The sequence below is a fragment of the Sorghum bicolor genome, chromosome 2 (genome assembly GCF_000003195.3).
Source record: "Sorghum bicolor cultivar BTx623 chromosome 2, Sorghum_bicolor_NCBIv3, whole genome shotgun sequence".
In the NCBI taxonomy this organism is placed as follows: domain Eukaryota; kingdom Viridiplantae; phylum Streptophyta; class Magnoliopsida; order Poales; family Poaceae; genus Sorghum; species Sorghum bicolor.
The window spans coordinates 9,927,614-9,952,413 of record NC_012871.2 but is presented as its reverse complement, the minus strand read 5'-3'; positions in this window follow the sequence as shown (position 1 = coordinate 9,952,413).

Below are 24,800 nucleotides of genomic sequence, written 5' to 3'. Positions count from 1 at the left end.
CCTCCCCATGCAGGGGAGGTGCTACCAAAATTTTCAATTGACACTAACCTATTGCCCTTTTTTGCAGGAGAAGGACCCATGGGAGGGACTCGGCGACCTCGATCGTCTTCGTCGGCGCTGTGGTCCTACCTGCACAGCGTCACCTCGCCACTACCCCGCTAGCCTGACTCCGCCACCAACCTAGGTATAAATATCATCATTGTAGGTCAGTGTAACCGAGTTAGGTATCTCCCATCCAAAAGAGATACGGTCGAAGGTATGTGGATCTTTGCATATCTACGAGCGTATCCATTTTGGATTGTCCATGCTTTTTGGGCAGCCCGCGGATGCGTAGATGGGTTAGTTTCCATGGTCTAGTTCGATTCGAGACAGAGTTTCGTCCTCACTCCCTGTTGTTCTCTGAATACACACTCTCCCTTCGAGGATGTGTATTGGGAGAACAATGGGGAGGTGCTATCAAAAATTCTGTCTCGGATCATAGTAGAGCATGGAAACTAACCTCATCTACGCATCAATCGGGGGTAGCGTTGAACCACCTCAGAGGGTCGCCGGGATCCCACGTTGGCCATCCCAACCCCGACCGTTGCCGGGACCGTCATCATGAGCTTAGAACTATGAATTTTGTGTTATATTGAACTTGTGAACTTTGGACTTTGTAATTAGGAATTTGTACTTTAGACTTGTGATATTTGTGTTGGTGGTTGATTGTGACATATTTGTGTTATATATGTGATGTTTGATATATATATATATATATATATATATATATATACATGGAAATGCAAAAAACAAAACAAAATGAATTTTTGGCCACCTTTGCCGAGCGCAATTTACCAAACCACTCGGCTCTCGGCAAAGAAAATACTAAAAAATAGCCTTTGTCAAATGTATGGCGCACGCACTCAGCAAAGATTTTTTTAAAAAACAATTTTCTTTGCTAAGTGCAGCACTCGGCAAATATTTTTTAAAATAAAACATTTTTAAAAAATAATTTTATTTGCCGAATACAGCGCTCGATAAAGAAACTTTTTCAAAAAAAAAAGAGAATTTTCTTTGCCGAGTGCAGCACTCAGCAAAGTTGTCGTTAACGGCGCTTGGGCCTACGGCGAAAATACTTTGCGTAGTGCCCGAATCTCAGCACTCGGCAAAGAGGTCTTTGCCGAGACCTCTTCATCGAGTGCGGCACTCGGCGAAGGCTTGGCCGAGTGCAAAACCTTCTTTGCCAAGTGCAATAGGCACTCGGCGAATCGGTCATCTGCTGTAGTGATTCTTAACAAAACATTTCCTAGTAGACAAGTTTGTCTTTTAGAACGGTAATTTTGTATGCAAAATTGCACAATATTAGTGTCTACGATTACTAATGATTTCCGTTGAGCTATTTCATAAGCTGATGTTATTCACCAATTACGGCATCTGATCACTTCTTAATATAGATGAATTTTCTGATCTTGCAAAGTCAGCTTACCAACAATACTTCAGTGAATATACAGCAGAACAATAGCTAGATTGGATTGTTGGGGAACAAATCAAAACATCATAATTAAATTGATTATTTCCCCGAGTGCCGCCAATGAAATTAATTAACCAGTACCATACAGCAGTGATCTAGCTTTTGGTATAGTATGACAGCAATGTCCGGTGCTGGTCAAGTTCGAAAAATATAATATTTCGATCAAAGAAAAACCTTAGGAAGGCCAACCAGAGTGCCAAGGAGTGTTGATATTGTGATCCGGGAGGCTTCCATACCCATCAACCCATACCTCGAGGCCTGCCCATGTTTGGTCTGAATTAATGTCAGGCCCAAGCTAAGCGTAGTATATGTTTCATTTCGCAAGAGATATTTCTTCCGTTCACCTGAAATCAGCAATTGCACTAGGCGGACGCCGAAAACAGAACTTCGGAACATGTTTCTTTTCTAGTACAGTCCGTGTCCAGTCCTCTATTGAATATCAACTATGCCTGTGATCGATATCGAAGTATCTGACTTTATGTAGTGGCCAAATCTGCATGGCCACTCCTTTTTTGTTTTTGCAATCTGTACTAAAACTACTGAATGGCAATCTAGTTATTTTTTTCACCAACATTTGCTGAGGCGCAAGCTTTTCATTAAGAGGAAAGCAGTGTAACAAATTCTAACATTCAACCTTGATCTATGGGCGCAAGGTGTACTACACAAAACTTAACTAAGGCCAGGATTTTGAATTAACCGAGGCGGTTTCCACTAAAAGGTCATGGTTAATCGTGCCTTAATGGAGGTGGTTAGCCGACCGTCTCGGTTAATCGATTAACCGAAGTGGGTGACTTAGAACGCCCGTATTAGTTAATTGAAAAGAAAAACAAAAAAAATCTTCGAGCCCACCAGCAAACCCGTTCCTAAGCCCACCGATGAGCCTTTTTCTAGCCCGCTAGCCGGATCTGACACCGCCATCGTCCATCGTGCTGCACGCCACCGTCGCCGGATCCTGGCGCATCCGGCCTCCTCCTCGATGGATATGGGTGCGCCCGGCATCCTCCTAGCTAAATTTGGGAGAGGAAGGGAGGAGGCCGCAAAACTGAGGTGGAGCATGCTGCTACGCACAGGATAGAGGGAGTGTAAGCGAGGGAGACTGCACGCCTGTGGGAATGAGAGAGAGGCACACGGCTGTTGTGATTGGAAAGAAACCCTAAGTGCGGTATATATACAATGAGCAGTATCGGGCCTAGATGGGCTGCTTGTTGGGCTGCTATTTTTTGAGACGAGCCTTGTAGCGTGCCTGCCTCCGTTAATAGATTAACAGAGGCGGGACAATGTTAAGTGTCCACCATGGTTAATATTGATTAACCGAGGTAGTTGTTTTAAGACGGCCGCCTCGGTTGCGCTAGGACAACCGCCTCGGTTAATAAGCTTCAACCGAGGCCATTATACTATAGTGTCTACCTTGGTTAAGGATTAACCAAGACGGTTGCTGACCCGGCTGTCTTGCCTTGAATAACCGAGGCGGGCAACTAGGATACCAGCCTCCGAGGCCATTTTGGAAATGCTGCACAAAAGAATATGTGCAGTAGTGCAAGCCCCCACCGTTTACATCTTAAGAGATTATACAACAAAGATTTTGCAACAACTTAATGCACACACTAGACTGTAGCCACCGCTAGCTAGCAGCCACGCAAGCAGCTTATAACCTGCTTGCAACTAGGCGTTTCCTTCATTCACTGTTAGCGCACACGGCGCCAACCACGCACACCACGGCCACGGCCTGTCCGCTGGGCAGTGGACATGGACACCTGCACAGCTACACAGCACGGCACCCCTGTCGCCGTTGGCCATCCACGGCCACCACCACCCCATGCACAACGCACGCATGGTGCGGCGCGCGCACTCACCGTGGAAAAGCATGCCGTTGAGCACGTTCTGGCCACCCACCGAACACCTAGCAAGCACTCTACCTCCCGCTGCCTTCCCAGTGGATTGGAGCATGAAGCCCAGAGGCCAAACCTAGCCTCACTCGCCCCCCTGTCCCCTCACCTCCGTTTGGGCCGTTTTGGCAACACAGGCTCATTCCAGTTCCCAATCCAGCATGCGCCTCTCCCTTTCCCCGTTCGGGCCCAAGTGGCCGATCAACCCGCCAATAGTGCCGGGCCCAATTCATGGCCTGTCGAGCCCCAACCGATTCCAGGCCCTTTCTCCTTCTATCTGTATTTCAAGCAAACCTACCGACCTTCTAAAATTCACCATAAATCCATCCTAGCTCCAACAATTATGAAACCACTTTCATAATTTTTCTAAAATCCTTAACCACCTTCTAGTACAGTTTTGAATGTAGTTGAGTTAGGGTTTCTATCATGGTTTTATTTGGCTCTTACTAGTGGTTGTTCTTGTTTTCTTTGTGTAGCAACGACTTAAGCTCGGTTGAAAAAGCATTGCCTTGATTGAAAACCTCTTCACCCTAACTACCTAGCTTCGTTCTCACGCTTATATTTTGCCAATTTGCATTTTACTTCCATCATTATTACATATATGCCTTGCTATGTGATGTGATGGTTGATTGCATGTTGTGGTGGTGGATCGGGGTTAGCCGTGGGGCTTTCCTGTGAGATAGATGGTAGGATGGGGCGACGGGAGCATTGGATCCCATGTGGGTGGTGGTGTATTGAGGAGTTTTAGAGATGTCCCTTGCCTAGATCTATTTCTTTGGTGATAACGGCTAGAGTGAGAGAATTTACCCTAGAGGAGTGCACTTGGGTGCATGGAGTGCCCCAAACCTAGTTTGATGGTTTTGTTAGACTTGACATGACAGGCATGAAGTGGTGGCTACCCATGAGTGGTAGGCCACATGGTTTTGGTGGAAGGTGCTTGCTCTAGTTAGTTAAGGACCATCGTGGGCTGATGCCTGGGACACGGGACTATGATAAACATGCACGCCACAGGCCCTGAATGGGCGAGACCCGTTCTGTTGAGTTAATGCGGACTAAGCCAGCTTCTAGGAGTTAAGGTGCACGAGGTATCCCCTAGGGGCATAGTGCGGAGGATGTCAATGGGTTCTCAGCTACCCTAATCACGATCCCAAGTGTATACATTGTGCTGTATGCTACTCCACTTGAGTGAAGGCTGGTGAAGAATGTGCTAGTTCTTGAGCGGTGTTTGCCTAGACCCTCATTCTCTCACAACACCCTCATTCTCTCAGTCTAAGCGATGAGGCAACCTCCACATGCCACTGATCTCGACGGCCTCAAGTCGGACCTATCTTCAAGGGAGAGAAGGAGCACAAGAGAAGACTAGCAGGATGAAATAGTTCACTAGAATGATCATGACCGAGATCACAACTATACATGTAATTTTAACTCTACAAAGTGTGTACACCTATACCCAATAGGATTGCCTTCATCGACCATGGCCACGATCTAGGCAATCTCCACTCAAGAACTACCACATTCTTCACCAGCCTGCCCTCAAGTGGAGTAGCATACGACACGATGTATACACTTGGGATCATGATTATGGTAGCTAGGAACCCATTGACATCCTTCTCACTATGCCCCTAGGGGATACCCCTATGCACCTTTCCTCCCACAAGCTGGCTTAGTCCGCACTAACTCAAAAGAACGGGCTCTGCCCATTTAGGGCTTGTGGTGTGCACGTCTAACATAGCCTTGTGTCCCAGGCATCAGCCCATGATGGTCCTTAACTGGCCAGAGCAAGTACCTTCCACCAATAGCACGTGGCCTACCTCTCACGGGTAGCTACCACCTCATGCTTGTCACATCAAACCATCACACCAGTAAAACTAGGTCTAGGGCACTCCATGCACCCAAGTGCACCCCTCTAGGGTAAATTCTCTCAGTCTGGCCGATAACACAAAAGAAATAGGTCAAGGCAAGGAATATCTCCAGAACTCCTCCACACCACCACCCACACACGGGATTCAACGCTCTCGTCGTGCCAACCTAACATCTATCTCATGGGATAGCTCCACGGCTAACCCCGATACATCACCATAAATCCATCTTAGCTCCAAAAATTATGAAACCACTTTCATAGTTTTTTCTAAAATCCTTAACTACCACCTAGACACTCTTCTTCTGGATGAGAGGAAGAAGCAGACCTTAAAGGCTGCTATCCTGATGGAGCATGAGAGTCACAACCGCTTGGAGGACTTCAGCTGAGCCCGTGATGTCGCTCTCAGGCAGGAGATCATGGAGTGGAAGAACAAGGCCAAGGACTACAAGCTCTGTTGCGTTGAACTTGGTGCCAAGGTGCTCGAGCTAGAGGATCGACTTGAGCATCAACGAGTGCTCCTGAGCGAGTTCCACTAGAAGGAGAAGGAGAAGGTCTTCAGCAAGCTGTACCTAGAGACCCGTTACAAGACTGATGCGGGAGTATAAGGTGATGGTGCTCAACATCTCTCATAACATCTGCCACCTTGCTGAGTTCATGAATAGCATGGATTACTACAGGGACAAGGCACAGAGGACCTATCAAACATGGATCGCTTCTGACACCAAGTGAGTCAAGGGGATTGCCCGGGTTCAGGAGTCACTTCCACCAGAGTTGCGCAAGGAGGCACGCAAGCGCTCCTTCGGTGCTACGCCTACCATGTTCAACTTGCTAGCGTGCCCTTCTGAGCACTACCCTAAGACTTCGAGGACCGTGCAGCTTGAGGCCGCTGAGGAGTACGTTTCCCGCCTCTACCACACCGACACCGCTGAGGAGTATGTTTCCCGCCAGCCAACCTTATGTTCCTACATAGTATAGTAGAGTTAGCTATCATGATGGTGATGCGCCCTGCGTGGCGAATAATGTGACATGTAACTCACTTCCCGAAGGTGATGGGAATGTCCAATCTTTTTGGAGCCTACCTGCGTGTAGAGCAATTGCCGCGAGTCTTCTGGTGTAGTCGCAGAAGGCATCGCTATGTAATGAACTCATGTAATGGAGGTTTGGATCTTATTGCATCTTATCCTTGTTTGTATGAGTCTTGGATAAAATGTTTTCCTATATTAAAATTGCTTAATAATCTAAACATCTGTTAATAACACACAAAGCATGACCTAACCCTTGCAGCAAGATGGCATGTTGCCATTCCAAACGTCTAATTGGTCGTTCCCCTTCCCCTCACTTGAGCATATGGGTCGTGGTCGTGGACGAGGCCGAGGTGCTGCCCCTGCTGCCCACGGCTATGAGCCGGAGGGAGAGGAGCCCGCCCTAGGAGGCCCTACTTTGGAGGAGCCCGTTGGAGGGGCCAGAGCCATACAACCTAGGGTCGACGATGCACCGCCACTACCACCACCAACTCTGTCAGAGGTGATGGACTGCTGGACCCATCTTCTGACAGATGGCGTGCTGCGTCGTAATGAAGGTCCGCCCGGCCCAATGACTTCTAGAGGAAGCTGGAGGGTTTTCTCAAGCTGAGACCCCCTACCTTCGAGTGTGTCCTGAGTTGGTTGTTTTGCCTCTTTACTGTGCAGGCCCTGGCAGATGCGTGCAAAGCAGGCGATTGCAGTGTCAAAAGCAGAGATCCGCTTACATCCAAGTCATGGATGCTATCCTTGTGCCTCCCACTCTCATAGGATCCTATACTTTCACTGTGCATTTTGTCACTATATATTAAGTGAATATCGTCAAGTATGGCAGTGACTACATATATCACATTTTGTAAGGGTATACATGGCTCACTGACTATGTATCATACATATATAGTGGCCCGCCGGGCTGTGGAACATGGTACATGTCCTTATTGCACATTTATTATTTGTTCAAACGTTAGTTGTCGCAACATGTAAACCACTCTAGTTGATGATAGCGCTAAAAAATCAATGATATTTTTGCATTTTCACTGACATCTGGAAGTCACAGTAATAAAAGAAACTGATGGGCCACTAGTCCTGCTTGCATCCTGAAAAGAGTACACAAAATGTGACGTCCTTGACAAAATTTGACCTACAACATCACATAATCTGTAAAACGAAGGTTGTAAAGAGACCCGCCAGCATAATTTTATCCTTACCTTCTGTAAGAAAGATGAATAGGCATAACAAGACTATTTCCTCGACATGATATATACTTTACACAAATTGGTTGGAACAGTGTGGATGGGCGTGAAAATTTTTGTGCCCGGTGTTGAACAAATCTAGAAACAGACCACCACCTGATCAAGCAGTGCCGCCCTATGTCCCAAATGATCTTGAGAAAGGTGAGCAGCTGGTGCACTTCGGTCGTGGAACAACTGAACCCAGACAATTGGGGCCACCCTTCAAAATCTGGAGGACTGGTACATCAGCCTGTGCCCTTCTAATTTACGTCAGATGCATCTTTGTCCAAAGGGCTGTGATCCTTAATCATACATTCGATCTAGTGCATCTGGAACGAACTCAATATTTTAGTTTTTTTGCAACAAGTCACCACCGCCAGACACGTTAGGACAGTTGAAGTGGTCTAGACTGGGTGCAGGCGCGGGCTACCCATTTGATGTCTTAGTTGGTGAACAGTCGGGCAAGAAGTGATCTGTTTTTGTTTCTGCCTTTTCGCTCTCCTAGTTGTCTGCTGAGAACTGCTGATGTTTAATTTGTGTCAATGGCCCATGTAACTCTCTCTACTTCACATTAAAGAGTAAAATTTTGGCCCTAAAAACTTCTTCGTCCTTCATCCAAATCTGAGGAAGAATCACATCTCTGCAGACATCTCTGCATGCATTTTCCCTTCTGAATAGTTTGTTTTAGTGTTTGTTGCCTAAATATTGTATTTCGACAAAAGTGACTTATATAATTATATAATGTCAGAATTAATACTTTTCCCCTTATTGCAAGGCATGGGCATGTTTGCTAATATTAATATAAGAAGCATACATGCCAATTATCAAATAAATCATGAACATTTAATAATGTGCACTACTACAGAATGAGGCATTGGTTGATGCCTAAAATGGCCAAAAACCTCGGCCATTTTGCGGCCCGGGGTTAAAGACCCCTTTAGCACCGGCCAGAGCCCCGGGCCGAGGCAAACCCTTTAGCACCGGTTTGTGTTACAAACCGGTGCTAAAAGGTAACCCTTTAGCACCGGTTGTTGCTCTGAACCGGTGCTAAAGGTCCGGTTTATAGGCCGGCTCCCTCCTCCCCTCTGCCCATTTGAAACCGAGAGCGCCATTGTTGTTCTTGGAGCTTCTTCTTGCTTGTTCTTCATTTGTTCTTCATCTCCAACGCCCATCGTTGATCTTCTTCGACTCCGTCATCGTCTCTTCGCGCTTAGAGGTGACTAACTTCAGCCTTTCTTATCTTTTTCATGTTGTTTTTGGCTTGTGATGTTCCCATCATTTTTTAGCTCAAATCCACTTTGTTATTTTGAATCATTCACATGAATTAGTATCCATATATATATATCATATTTCATGGTTGACCTAGTTTTAATATATTTTGCAAGAATAAATTATAGTATATTTTTATGATCATAGAAAGTAGGATAGTTCAAATTAATTGGTTTGTTAATATCACTTGATTTATTTTTATTACTACATATAATGTCCATTGTATCATACATGTTTACTAGTAAATGTGGAATTTATAATTGTTTTAAAATTGAGTATGGATAGTAGATGGCAACCGTGACCGGGTCTTCCGTCTCTCAACGGGTTCAAAAGCGATACCGTCCGGAACTCCCTCTCATTACTTGTGGCAAGTGTGGGCAGAAGATTTTGATGGAGTACAAAGTGTCGAAAGAGGGAGTAAACAAGGGTCGTATATTCTACAAGTGTCCAGATCGTAATGTGAGTTATTTCCAGACATTTGCTTATATATGTGCATATTTTTTTAAATGATATTAATTAAACTTTTGATTCTCTCTTTTAATTTCAGTGGGACGGTACCGGCGGATGTACAGGTTGGTACTGGGAGGAAGAATACATTGAACACATTAAGAAATCTTTTGCACAGGTGGTTGAGGCTGAAGGTGGTGAGGCAGTGAGCCGACGAAAGAAGTTCAATGAAGTTGATCAAGCGAATGATCTATCTATTATAGTTGGGATCGGACGCGAACTAATTATGTTGCTTAAGTGCATTTTAGTTTTATTTTTTTTAATGCTAGTTGCGATTGTATTTGTTGTAGCCAAGCTTTTCTAAATTAATCAACTATGTATCTTAGACATGTTGTGCAATAAGATGAGAAACTATATGTGTGCATGGTTTTCATAATATATATGTTATCTTTAATGCAGATGGTAACACGTAATTGGATGTATAATGCCGATCGGCGCTCCGAAGAGTTCATTAATGGCGTGCACTATTTCTTAAGTGTGGCCGAGTCAAATAAGAGGGACGGTTTCATGTGCTGTCCATGTGCCGTGTGCAAGAATTTGACGGAATATTCTAACTCAAGAACTCTTCATTCACACTTATTAAAGTCTGGTTTCGTACCAAACTATATTTGTTGGACCAAACATGGAGAAAGCGGGATTATAATGGATGAAGGTGAAGAAGAAGAAGAATTGGACCATGCCAATATTATTGCTCAGTACGGTGGCTTCAATGATGTTGCAATGGGGGGAGATAATGAAGAAGAGGTGGCGGCAGAAGATGATCGGGGCGATGATGCTTTTGGTGATGCCATCCGTGATGCACAAAGAGAATGTGAAAGTGATAAAGAGAAAGCCAAGTTCGAGCGCATGCTAGAGGACCACAGGAAATCGCTATATCCCACCGCTGAAGAGGGGCAAAAAAAGCTGGGTACCACACTAGAATTGCTGCAATGGAAGGCAAAGAATGGTACATCTGACAAGGCATTTGGGCAGTTATTGAAGATCATAAAAAAGATGCTTCCGAAAGGCAACGAATTGCCCACCACTACGTATGAAGCAAAACAGGTTGTCTGCCCTTTGGGATTAGAAATCCAGAAGATACACGCATGTCCTAATGACTGCATCCTCTACCGTGGGGAGGAATACGAGAATTTGGATGCATGTCCAGTATGTAAGGCATCACGGTATAAGATTAGACGAGATGATCCTGGCGATGTTGAGGGTGAAGAACGTCATAGGAAGAAAATTCCAGCCAAGGTTATGTGGTATGCTCCTATAATACCACGATTAAAACGTCTGTTCAGAAATAAGGACAATGCAAAGTTGTTGCGGTGGCATAAAGAAGACCGTAAGATAGACAATATGCTGAGACACCCTGCCGATGGATCCCAGTGGAGAGCGATAGACAGAGAATTCTCAGATTTTGCAAATGATGCTAGAAACTTGCGGTTCGCCTTAAGTACAGATGGTATGAATCCTTTCGGTGAGCAGAGCAGTAGTCACAGCACTTGGCCAGTTACTCTATGTATCTACAACCTTCCTCCATGGCTATGCATGAAGCGGAAGTTTATTATGATGCCGGTGCTTATCCAAGGACCGAAGCAACCTGGCAATGACATAGATGTCTACCTTAGGCCATTAGTTGAGGAACTTCAACTTTTATGGAGCAAACCAGGAGTTCGCGTGTGGGATGAGTATAAACAAGAGCACTTTGACCTACGAGCATTGCTGTTTGTAACAATCAATGATTGGCCAGCTCTGAGTAATCTTTCAGGCCAGTCAAACAAGGGATATAATGCATGCACACATTGTTATGAAGACCTTGACTGTGTATTTTTGAAAAAATGTCGAAAGGTCGTGTACCTTGGCCACCGTCGGTTTCTTCCTATGAACCACCCAGTACGAAAGAAAGGCAAGCATTTTAAAGGCAAGGCAGACCACCGGACCAAACCTCTCAATCGAACCGGGGATGATGTACTCGAAATGGTCAAGGATATAAAAGTGGTATTTGGAAAGGGACGAGGCAGCGAACCTATTCCCAAGGATGCTAAGGGACACGTACCCATGTGGAAGAAGAAATGCATATTTTGGGAGCTACCTTACTGGAATGTCCTAGAGGTCCGCAACGCGATCGACGTGATGCACCTGACAAAGAATCTTTGTGTGAACTTGCTCGGATTCATGGGTGTCTACGGGAAGTCTAAGGATTCACTTGAAGCACGACAAGACTTGCAGCGCATGAAAGAACGAGACAACCTGCATCCAGAAAAGACAGATGATGGACGTCATTACTTAAGCCCTGCTAGCTACACTCTGAGCAAAGAAGAGAAGGAAAGCATGTTTGAATGTCTTAGCAGCATCAAGGTCCCATCTGGATTCTCCTCCAATATCAAGGGAATAATTAATGTGCCAGAAAAGAAATTCCTGAACTTGAAGTCCCATGACTGTCACGTTCTAATGACGCAATTGCTGCCGGTCGTTTTAAGAGGAATTCTACCTCCACACGTACGTCTAGCCACCGTAAAGCTATGTGCATTCCTCAATGCAATTTCTCAGAAGGCAATCAATCCAGAGCAACTAGCTACTCTGCAGAATGATGTCGTTCAATGTCTCGTCAGCTTTGAGTTGGTGTTCCCTCCATCCTTCTTCGATATCATGACACACCTCCTAGTTCATCTGGTCAAAGAGATTCGTATTCTCGGTCCTGTGTTCCTACACAACATGTTCCCCTTCGAGAGATTCATGGGTGTCCTAAAGAAATATGTCCATAGTCGTTCCCGGCCAGAAGGAAGCATTGCCAAGGGCTACGGAACAGAGGAGGTCATAGAGTTCTGTGTTGACTTTATTCCAGACCTTGACCCAATTGGCATTCCTGAATCTCGACACGAGGGCAGACTCAGCGGAAAGGGAACACTTGGGAAGAAAACATATATTGGTACGGGAAACGATTACTTCAATAAAGCACACTACACAGTTCTCCAGAACTCCTCATTGGTGGAACCATATGTTGAGGTACACAAAGATTACCTACGGTCCCAGTGGCCCGGGAAGAATGAAGCTTGGATAATGCGTAAGCACATGGAAACTTTTGGCGATTGGTTGCGCAAAAAATGTCAAGGTGATGAAAACATTGATGAGCAGCTTTATTTGTTGGCCAGGCAACCATCATGGCATGTCCTCACATACAAAGGGTACGAGATAAATGGTAACACATTTTACACAGTTGGCCAAGATAAAAGGAGCACCAACCAAAATAGTGGTGTACGCGTGGATGCCACGGATCCAAATGGGAACAGGCAAACATATTATGGACGCATAGAAGACATATGGGAACTAGTCTATGCAGCTAATTTTAAAGTTCCTTTGTTCCGGTGCCAATGGGTGAAGATGACCGGAGGTGGGGTAATAGTCGACAAGGAGTATGGGATGACAACCGTGGACCTTAACAATAGTGGGTTCAAAGACGAACCATTCGTCCTTGCTGCAGACGTGAGTCAGGTGTTCTATGTCAAAGATATGTCTACGAAACCAAAGAGAGGAAAAAATGATGACCACTCAATCATCAATGAGCCAAAGCGCCACATTGTCCTTTCTGGGAAAAGAAACATTGTCGGAATTGAGGACAAGTCAGACATGTCAGGCGATTACGAAAGGGATGATCGAATTCCGCCCTTCATAGTCAACAAAGACCCAAGCATTCTGTTAAACAATGAGGATACTCCATGGTTACGGCAGGATCATAACCAAGGGTCATACGTCAAGAAGAAGTTCACTGTTGTGTCAGCTTGACTGTTCCATTTGAGACAATCTAGGGTTCGGTCAAAGGGTGTGTTTGTAAAAACCAATGCTTTGACTTTGGTCAAACTTGGTCAAATAGCCCATTTGATGACTTGAAATGAAAAAAGTTTGAATACAAAGTTGTTAGAGATCATCAAAATCTATATTTTATATATTGTCCATTTTTCCATTTGATAATTTTGAGCCAATTCTAGTTACATTTCTATAAAATCCAAGACGGGTTTCGGTCAAACTTGGTCAAATGACAAACTAAATTACTTCAAATGAAAATATTTTGAATACCAAGTTGTTAGATATCTTCAAGATCTAAACTTTTTATATACACAACTTTTCCATTTGAGAAAATCTAAGTTAACAATACCCACCAATTCTAAGTTCTCACACAAACTATATGAAACTATATGTGTCAATTGTGGATTTTCAACTACACCTTCCCAAAACTTTGTCAAATGCAAAAATGATCTGTATATGAAATGTAGATTTTGATGAGTGGAACAATATTGGTATTCATGACTTTTCCATTCGAGACCATCTAGGGTTCCGAAACCGCTGCGTGGCTATGAGTTCTATGAAAATTCAAAATTCAGTGGTTCAAACTTTTCCAAATGAAAAGTTGACCATTAGACAAAATGTAGAACTTGATGAGTGTAGCAAACTTTGTATTCATGACTTTTCCATTTGGGACAATCTAGGGTTCGGTCAAAGGGTGTGTTTGTAAAAACCAATGCTTTGACTTTGGTCAAACTTGGTCAAATAACCCATTTGATGACTTGAAATGAAAAAAGTTTGAATACAAAGTTGTTAGAGATCATCAAGATCTATATTTTATATATTGTCCATTTTTCCATTTGGATAATTTTGAGCCAATCCTAATTACATTTCTATAAAATCCAAGACGGGTTTTGGTCAAATTTGGTCAAATGACAAACTAAATTACTTCAAATGAAAATATTTTGAATACCAAGTTGTTAGATATCTTCAAGATCTAAACTTTTTATATACACAACTTTTCCATTTGAGAAAGTCTAAGTTAACAATACCCACCAATTCTTGAATCTCACACAAACTATATGAAACTATATGTGTCAATTGTGGATTTTCAACTACACCTTCCCAAAACTTTGTCAAATGCAAAAATGGTCTGTATATGAAATGTAGATTTTGATGAGTGGAACAATATTGGTATTCATGACTTTTCCATTCGAGACCATCTAGGGTTCCGAAACCGCTGCGTGGCTATGAGTTCTATGAAAATTCAAAATTCAGTGGTTCAAACTTTTCCAAATGAAAAGTTGACCATTAGACAAAATGTAGAACTTGATGAGTGTAGCAAACTTTGTATTCATGACTTTTCCATTTGGGACAATCTAGGGTTCGGTCAAAGGGTGTGTTCATCAAGATATATATTTTTATATTTTTTATTTGATGAAAATTATACCCAACTAGCATTCCTAGTAATAAATAACAAAAATAAAAAGTTTTACGTCAATATGATGTGAAAATAAATTTCCAGTTCATTGGATATAGTTTTTGTAAATTTATTGGAATAATATATTTTTGCATTAACAAAATACTAAACAATTCTTACAAAATCATTGCAAATTATAAAAATACAATAAGATATTTAAGTTTAAAAGTTTTCATGTGTATATTAAAACAAATTACAATATATGTCACTGTTTAAAAAACATTATGCAAAATATTTAATTTACTATACAATTTATAATATAAACTGTATATATAAAACAATTAAAAAACCCTAAACTAAAAAAATGGGCCTTTAGCACCGGCCCATAGTGGGAACCGGTGCTAAAGGGTCCTGAAAATTTCAGGAGCCCGCCCTAGCGCGCGCTGGACCCTTTAGCACCGGTCCGTGGCTGGAACCGGTGCTAAAGGGTCCGCCCCTATATAAGCAGCCGGCTTCCTGGATCCGGCAGTTCTTTCGTCTTCGTCTTCGTTCCAGCGCCGCCGCGGTCGTTTCGTTCTCGCCGCCGTCGTTTCGTTCTCGACTCCCTCGCCGCCGCGACCACCATCTCCACCAGCGCCGCCGCGGCTCTCCACCAGCGCCGCCGCGGCCCTCCTCCAACGCCGCCGCCGCGGGCCACGGCCAGATCGAGCGCGCGGGCCACACATCATCCAGGCCACGTCGATTATATAGTTATTAAGTGCATGCATATTTTATTTTACTTATTATTACTCGAGACAAGTTTTATATAGTTATATATAGGCCTGACTATATATATGTGTGTAAACAGCTTTAACTGGATACTCATGGTCATTGAAATTCCTAAGAACCAGTTGATAATCTTTGACTGAATGAGAAAACCACAAGAAAATTATCAACAAATGGTAAACATTATTCAAAGGTACGTAATGTCGATCTCAGATAGAAGAATATCATAATATGACTCTGTAATTATTAGTTCACGATCCACAATGGCTGTGTGTAGGGTTTGGGAAAGATTCATTGACCGTGAACATCTCAGTGGATGTAAAGCGCCGCTTAACATAATTCATCCACAAGTAAGTTTTACTAGCTAGCAAACTTTCGCTAACTTGTAGCCTTCTTATTGTCGTGGTCGTGAATATATATATATATATATATATATCGTATAGTGGTGTTTAAGACAAGAAGGAGGGAACAATCTATGTGCATATTACGTGTGCAAATTCATGATGGCACAAGTCAATCAAACACCCACAGAGACGCTCAGAGTACGTTACATGTCTCTTTTCATTATCTCCTGAATTATATTGAATAACTTAGATAACTAATACCTTTTTTATTTATTTCAAATTAAAGACGGAATGGCTGAGGGAAAAGGTCCTACAACAAGACCGAATCAAAGCTATCCAAGAGACGATAGCAGGATTTCTCCGCGACCAAGTGATCAATCCAAACGGCGAGTTTCACTTCAACGGCAACGAAACTCTTATACCAAACAACGATGATCATTTGTATCGTTTGTAGACATTGGGAGAACAAACTCTATGTATATATGTGTTACGAATTTTGTACATATAAAACTATATATATATAAAGCTTTTTACATATCTATTTAATTTTTGATGTGGTCTATTCATTTTATTATAGGCAAAGCTTAACTATTAAGCTTAGCCTATAATTTTCATTTATATATGCTTAATATGCGTGTAATATAAATATATTATTGTATCAGCAAAACATGTATTGAAAAACCTATTATTATATATTATATATAAACAATAAACAGAACCGAAGAAGTGAACTAAAAAAAAAGAAAAAGAAACCCTTTAACACCGGTTGGCCGAACCGGGACTAAAGGGTGGGCCTTTAGTCCCGGAAGGGCAGCACCGGCTCGGGAACCGGGGCAACAGGCCCTTCCCGACCGGTGCTAATGCCCGATCATGCAGCAGTGGTGATAGACTCTAACCACTACTAATAATAGTAATTATTGGATCTATTACATTTTCTTCAAGAATATGACCCACTTTCACGTTTATCAAAAAAGCTAAAGTGAACTGCTCTTGTCAATACATATACCAAATACCTTTGCAAAGGGAAAAGGTTGGAAAATTCTAAATAGAAAACATGACATTTACCATATTGACATTTTAAATGACTCATACTAGATAATCTTTAATCCTCCAATAAAATGGCATTGTGCTTTGATCCTAGGTGTTAGCTACATGGACTGGAAGTTGGGAATGAGAAGGAGGAAGAGTTGATGGGGAAGGAGACGAATCACGATGAATGATCCTTTAAGGAGTTTAAGTGTTCTGTTAGTTCCTTCTTAGCCCCTCTACAAAATTCTAGTGCTCCAAATATTAAATCATAGACTCACACAACACATATACAACTTCCACTGTGGGCTGCTAATGCAAACAGTGGACTGAGTTGCACGGGCTGTCCAATGAGATCCATCTTCAAACGTATAGCATTCCAAGGTCTTTCTGAAGCGACCATGGCTGTAGGTTGTGGTATGACACAATGTCTTCTGTAGATACCCTATAATTTGTTAAGCCATCGCCATTTACGACTACGTTGGGCAAGGCTGTCAAGCACATGCATTTTTCATGTCCTCTGCATTAGCCCCCACAACCGTGGGTTTCGTATGTCATCGTTGGTCATTGCATTACCTGCCATCCTGGATGGTATCCTTGTGCCCCCACGGCCATAGCATCTCCTATACTTTCACTTTCTACGTCATCACTATTAAGTTTATTGTGTCATGAAATGTGAAGTATATATCATATTTTGTGAAGTATGAATGGCACTGACAATAGGTTGTAGTGGCTGGGGCATGAAACATGGTACCTAGATATTTTGTGAGGTTCAACCGTGAGTTGTTTGCAACATGTAAAGCACCGTAGATGATGATAGCGCTAAAAAAATCAGTTATATTATTATTGCGTTGGTTTCACTGATATATGGAAGTCACAGGAATGAAGAAACTGATGAACCTCGAGTCCCTTGCTTGCATCCAGGTACACAAATTTGCGCCACACGCCAGCCCTTGAGTGTTGCTAACTGTAGGAGGAGTTGATAACAATAAATGTTTTCTTATACTTTCTTTTAATCGGAAGATGGACAGCTATATATATAGGTGACCAAGAAACTGTAACACCCTAAAGTTTGTCCTTTTGAAAAGAAACTAAATTGATTTAATTTGGTAATTTTTGTGCTCATGAAACATAGAAAAAATAATATTTTTTCATTTAAATAAAATCTATCATAGAATTTAGCAACATGGATGTGCACTCATGCTGAAAAATTTATTTTGTTGTACTGAGTGATTTGATCCCAAAATACAAAATGATTCAAACTGATTTTAAGATGGTTTTCAAAATTTGTTTTGAAATAGGCTTTAAAAAAAGAAACAAAAAAAACAAAAGAAAAGAAAAGGGAAAACGTCCCCACTGCTTTTGGCCCGAAGGGCCAGCTCTCCTCTCTCTATTTCGGCCGCAGGCCCCAAACCCTCTCCCCTCGGCCCACTTCCCCTCTCCTGGCCCAACTCGCAGCAGCTTGGCCCAGCCCTGCGCCCTCTCCCTTTCCCCTTCTTTCTCTGTGTATGACGACTGGGCCCAACCCTTTTCTCTCACCGACTTGATGGGGCCCAGCTGTCAGCCGTGTCTTCCACCCTACGCCGTGTGGAGGCCGGACTCCTTCCAGCAGGGAGATCGCGCCCAATTCCATTTTCTTCGGGATTTGCTTGCCAAACCAGTTAGCCAGCACCCTATATAGCTTCGCAATCTTCCTCGCGACTCCCTTTCCGCTTAGACGCACGCCTGGGAAGTCTTAGCCCTTCTGTTGCCGATTTTGGATCTCGCCGAAAAAAATAGGAAGCCGCCGCCATGGAGCGCCCTATCCGCAGACGTGTCGTCGAATTCGACCCCTTGCCGAGCTTCGTGTTTTGGTAACGATGCCACTGAGCCCTTCCTATCTTTCTCTCTCACGTTCTGTGTCAAGCTAACGCTCGCCGAACTTCGCAGAGAGCCTCGATCCGCCACCTCGCGCCACCGATCTTCCCTAGGGTCTTCCGACTCATTTGGGTGCCCTAGGTAAGTTCGCACGAAGCTTCTCTATCTCCCTGTGCTAATCCCGTCGAAAACCGAGGCCCGAAACACTTTCTGGCAAAGCTCCGGCGAGCCCCAGCCATGGCGCCGCCGCGTTGGTACTGTTCCGGCCGGGGCACCCCTCTCTCCCTCCCCAGTTTCTAATCCAGACCGTTCGATTCAAGATCAACGGCCGAGAACTTGACATACCCCTTCTCCTGGCACTCTCGCTAAAGAGTCCCTGGAGTTTTGGGATTGGAACCCACGGTCCCTGGCGCCTTTCGCAAAATACGCTTTGCTGTGTTAAAAACGTAAAAGCTCCCGGGTTAAATCAAAATACGTTTTCAGTAATTACAAAATTGCCACCAGATTTGTTTAGCTCATAAAATCTTCGTTTTAAATCCGATTTAATCCATTCAAATTGCGTTAGCTTTGTAATCACGAGCACTACATGTTAGAAATATTGTTTACTCAGTTTCAAACTTTCTAATTTCGTGACATTAATTAATTATTATCTTTTCTACATAAAATCTTAGAAAACTCATAACTTCTTCGTTTTAGCTCCGATTTTCGTGATCCTTACGTCTATGAAATCGTAGCGATGTGTAGAATCATTTTATAAACTTTTCATACTGTTTTTATATGATTGGTGTACTTTTCTAATTGTAGCCTTGTTTGCTTCGTGTATGTTTTCTTCGATTGTTTGTGTGATCGATGATCGAGTTTAGACGGAGAGCAGTTTTTGGTGATCAAGATCAAAGCTTTGGCATCAAGTAAGACCAGCAGAACCAAAAGAATAAGCAAGAGCATTTGGATTAAGGCAAGTATAGTAATTTGGGTTTTAATTCTGTGATCATGATCCTGTGACTAGATTAATGTTAAGTAATAAATGATAAAAATGACTTTTTAGCCACTTGATGATTTATCTGTAAGTGATAACCGGGACAACAGTGCAACCATGAGGGCTATAATGGCTCTGGCTTTAGCTCAGTATGAAGACCTTTTCTAGCTTGTTAGAGGTTACCCGAAAGGGCGCTAGAGGGGCTGAACCGACACGGGTATAGTGCGAGCCCCTGTCCCTATGTGTATAGGCTGCGCGTCATTGTGCCATTCGGAAGGGGGGTATCTATATCTGCTCGCGAAGGAAACCTTGCGGCCCTAACATATCATGTTAGACGAACTTTTGAAAGGCTTCATAGTGATCCCTGCCGACCCTCCTTGGTAGTGGGTTAAGAGGCTGATCACCTCGGGCGAAAGGGTAAATCATGACTCATGGGTAAAGATGTACAACCTCTGCAGAGTGTTAAAAACTGGTATACTAGCCGTGCTCACGGTCCAGAGCGGCCTTGGGGATTCTTGCATCGACGGTGATGATTCTTGTGTGTTAAATATGCTCATTATCTATTATTTAATGCTCTACATTATTTATGTCACATTGATCATGAGATTGTGGGATATAACAATCTAGTTGCTATACTTGTGGAGTCCGACATGGACTCACTCTTGCTATTTCCCCCACACTTCAGGAGGTGTTAGGCTTGTGATCAACCAGTCAGTTGGATCCTGTAGAGAGAAGTTAATACCCGAAGGTTGGAGTTGTCTATCCGCTATTTGCTATTAAAGGTTATCTCTTTTATACTAAGTACGTTATATATTTGTGCATTGTCTATTGATATTACCCCTTATTTGTAGCTATATGTGAGATTTGACTTCTAAGACTCACATATGGTGTATATCTGATTTTATTCTTAAAATCGGTGAAACTGAAGCACTGTGGCTCGTTTTCTTCAAAAACATAATTCCTGACAAAATCCCAGCCAGCAAACCATTTTCATAGAAATACTATTTTTACATAAAGTAATTATTGGTATATACTAATGTACGTACATGTTCGATGACTACCTCTCGGCGCATTTTATTGAGTCGGTTGGGAACCTGACTTTATCTTTGACCAACTGATAATAACTCCTGGAGATCAACTATTCATCTGATCTAGCAAACTCAGCTTAAGTACCCACGGTAATATACTTCACTGATTTACAGTAGAACCATATCCATACTAACCTGGATTTGTCGGTGATCTAGATATTTTAATTGATTATCTCCCCTGGCAATCTAGATATTTTCAATAAAAAAGCAAATATGGCGCCATAACCTAACCCATGCATGTGCACAGGCTAGTGATAAGTTAGCTACAATAACTTATTCGGCTTTGCAGATTTCACATAATTTGAATATGTGGTAGATATATGAGGAAGGAGGGAATTAAGATTTGCGGTAGTCAACATGTATGCCAGGTCCCGTGATCTCTGCAACCTATTCAAATTAAGAACAGTGACAACCTGATTATTACGTTGTGCTGCTTTCATGTGAATATATAGTTCTACAACGGTAGTGGCCCTGTTTGGATTCCTGTAGATAATAGTTATGTGCTAATACTTGTAGTTGGCTATTTTGAAACCAAACAGGTAAAGATAAGAGCAAGGCCAATAAGTTTGTCTAATAGTCAAGCTATGTCATTTTAGAGCTAACTTAAGAGACTATCCATACAACAATTAGTCTCTTCACAATTTTCAAAAATATATTTTTTATTTATATGGGGCCCAGCACTAGTGTCCCGTCCTTCCTTTATCTCACTTTATGCGGCATGGACGAGGCTGAGCATAGGCCAGGTGCTGACGCGGGTCCACGAAGGCATGCAGAGGCGCCTAGCTTGTCGCCAAACAGTCATATGCTCGGCGCTTCATGTCTCGGCTTACGTGAAGAGCCGGTCGACGACAGAGTCGACCAACTTACTCTCTCTCATCTTTTCTCTTTCATCCACCTAGGATTTTGCTGAGTTGGCTTGGCTATAAAACAAGCTGACATGGCTTATTGTACATGCTCTAATAGATTACATAGTTGTTAGCAAAATGCTCAAATAGTAACTAGTTGAATGAAAGCAGCTAATAGCAACTAATAGGTGGACCCACCCTTCACTTCAGTGGTAGACGCGCAGGTCCACGCCCCGAGAAGCCGCGTAAGCCTGTCCGGGCCCTCGCCTTCACCTCCTACACCGCCTTGCCCCTCTGCCTGCCGCAAATGTTGTTGTCGTCATCGGTGGCTTCTTCACCTTGCCATACCCTAGTCTTCCCTCTGACCCTCTCCACGGGAGAAGCTCCTAATCTGAATCCCGAGATGACTGTAACTGCTGCGATGAAGAGCTAAGAGCCAGACATGTTTGGATTGGGTGCACTACCAGACTAGAGATCATTCCTGTCGGCCGAAAACCGTCAGGAATATGCACAAAACCGTCAGGAATGTAGTTCCTGACGGGCAACCGTCAGGAACACGCCGTCAGGAACGGCTCGACAGGAAAACCAGTGAACTCCTGACGGTCGCCCGTCAGGAAATAATTCCTGACGGTAGTTCCTGACGGCTCCCAGTTCTCCGCCAAATCCACTTTACTGTCAGCCTAACCGACAGAAATTCCCGTCAGGAATCGCAAACCGACAGGGATCTTTGCAAATCCCTGTCATAGCGGCCGTCAGGAGAACATATGGTAGCAGTATAAAAATCTTATTTCCTGTCAGCCTGCCGTCAGGAAAATAATGACAGGAATCAAGATCATGCTCACAGCCATCCATTTTGATTTCAAAAAAATAAAAAAAATTACCACTTGCATTTGGCATCACAGGCACAAATTTACACACACATTCTAAATCCAAATTACCATTACATTTCAAACTGGTTCATAAGTCCAAATTCACCACATTGCTCAAGAGTCTAGACTTCAGCAGTATTACATGCCAACTAAGTTCAAGAGGCAAGACTTCAGCTAGTCTAGCTGCTAACATGCCAACTAAATAACAGAGAGGCCTTTTCACTATCTGAAATCTACATACTAGATATATGACTGCACAAAAGAGGTCAGCTTACTTCAACAGAAGCAAGTCAATATGGAGCTTCACCATATATACTCCAACTGCACAAAAGAAGTCGGCTTTGCTACAAAAGAAGCAAGTCAACTTGGAGCAGAACCAGCGTTGCCTTCATTCTCTTCAATGCCATTGCTCTCTTGATCACCAGCACCTCCAGCATGTGATGACTCTGTGCCCTACAAAGTGAAGGAACAGTAAAGACAGCACATGTCAACTCAAGTCCAGGTGCTATAATTTGAATAAGCTAAACAATTTTAGCATCAGCGAGAACTTAAGCTAAACAATTTTGAATAAGTGAATGAAATGAGATATTTTCTCCAATTCCTCTTGTAGAACAAAGAAAAACTACAACGAGACAGACATGATTATAGACCTGTTCAATTGGTGGCATAGAAACATTTGCATTTGCATTTGCATTGACTGATTGCAGGATGTCTGTAATTTCTGCTGGTAATTCCATGTTCAGCTTGTCAAAAATTTCCTAAAACACACAAGATGATTAGAGAACATTTTGAAGCAACTGATAAGGTACATATAATATGTCAATTAGCTCAAATACCTTCATATGTTTGGTTAGTACAAGTCCAATATTGTTGTTCCGAGCGTTCTGCTCCAACTGTGCATTCCTCCTCAGAAGATATTGATAAGACATTGAATTTGCTTGGCTTGCTGTGTTTGTCCTCCTAGTAGATCCTTTCATCTCAGCTTTCCTTATAGCACCATTTGCTATTGGCACACGACCATGAGCTAAGCCATGACCACTACTTTTGTATAGCACAATAGGATCAAGCTGTACATCACTTCTGCGCTGCTCAGAATCATCTGGATGTTCAACCTCAAGAGCAGCAAAGTAATCATCCTATGAAACAAACAAGTTCATGTTACCCTTCATATCATGCTACAGAACCTTAGATATTTAAAAATGAAGTGGAACATACAACACGCTGTTGGGCCTTTTGGCTTGGAATTGGACCACTGATTCCATTGCTATCACAATTTTTGAGACCCGACTTCATGGAGCAAAATGTATTCATGTCAGTGGCTGCATGTGGACCATAAGTCTTTCCCTGTGACAGAGATCTAATTAGAAAGTTGAAATAGTAGATACTAGATAGATCAGAGTACTCGATAGTAATTCTCTTAAGTAAATATACAAATGGACAACAGGAAAACTACGTCAGCCATAGTGTATTCTAGCTAGTTCTCTTCTTCAAAACTACATCCACTACCAGACCAAGGAAACTTCCTGTAGGCAAGAAACCACATGTAGAGTTCAGCTCATCACTACTTACCAGATATTGTTTGGTTTGACCATATGGTCGAGATCCGCCCCTGTTTTGAGCAAAATCCGGTTGGTCCCGTGACTCTTGAGCAAGGCGGCGCTTCTTTAAATATTCTGGTGAGCACCAGTAAGCACAAATGGCGCGCCATGCAGCCTCAGAAATCCAGTCTGGCTGAACCTTTGCATATTGGGCTTGACGAAGTAATTTCTTGCAAGCATCTGAATCCTTTATCCTTTGCTGAAGGAACTTGTCATAGTATGTTTTCACAGCATCCACACGAAGCTCATACATCATGTTTCTGCACTGTTTAGTTGCAAGCCTATCGAGAACATATTCTGCATGTGGCATTAAATCATCTTCCACTGAGTAGATGCTCTACATCGACAAAACACAGGCATATCATCTTTCATATTTAGACAAACCAAATCCTACGTTACCAGTACAGAGAATATTTAGAATTATTGAATTACCCAAAATTCTTCTTTAAAACGATCAGCAGCAGTCATCCCGTCATCATCTTCAATAATATCATAGTGAGCCCATGTCTTTGCAAAATACTTCTTTGAACGACTCTCTTCGATCATAGAAGGGTATTCACGCTTTAGCAAAGCTGTGACTTGACCACCAATCCCCATATCCTTCTTAGGTGAGTAATTTACAAACTCAAATTGCCTACAGTCAAAGTAGCACTCAGATGTCTATATCAGTATGACTCAGGGATTACCACTTTGGTCAAAGTAGCACTCAGATGAACATGACAACATCACTGTACTCAGATGCAGCAACACATAATAAATTTTCACTGTACTCAGATGCAGCAACACATAATAAAATTTTCACTACTCAGACACATGAATAATTTTCACTAACAAATTTTCTACCAGGAGAAGATATACTCACTCTTCACCAAGGGGTTTAATATGAATTCGCTGGCCAGGTGGAGGCCTTTTGGGCTGAGTACGTCCTCTCTTCCTCCTTTGACTTCCTTGCTCAATTGGCCC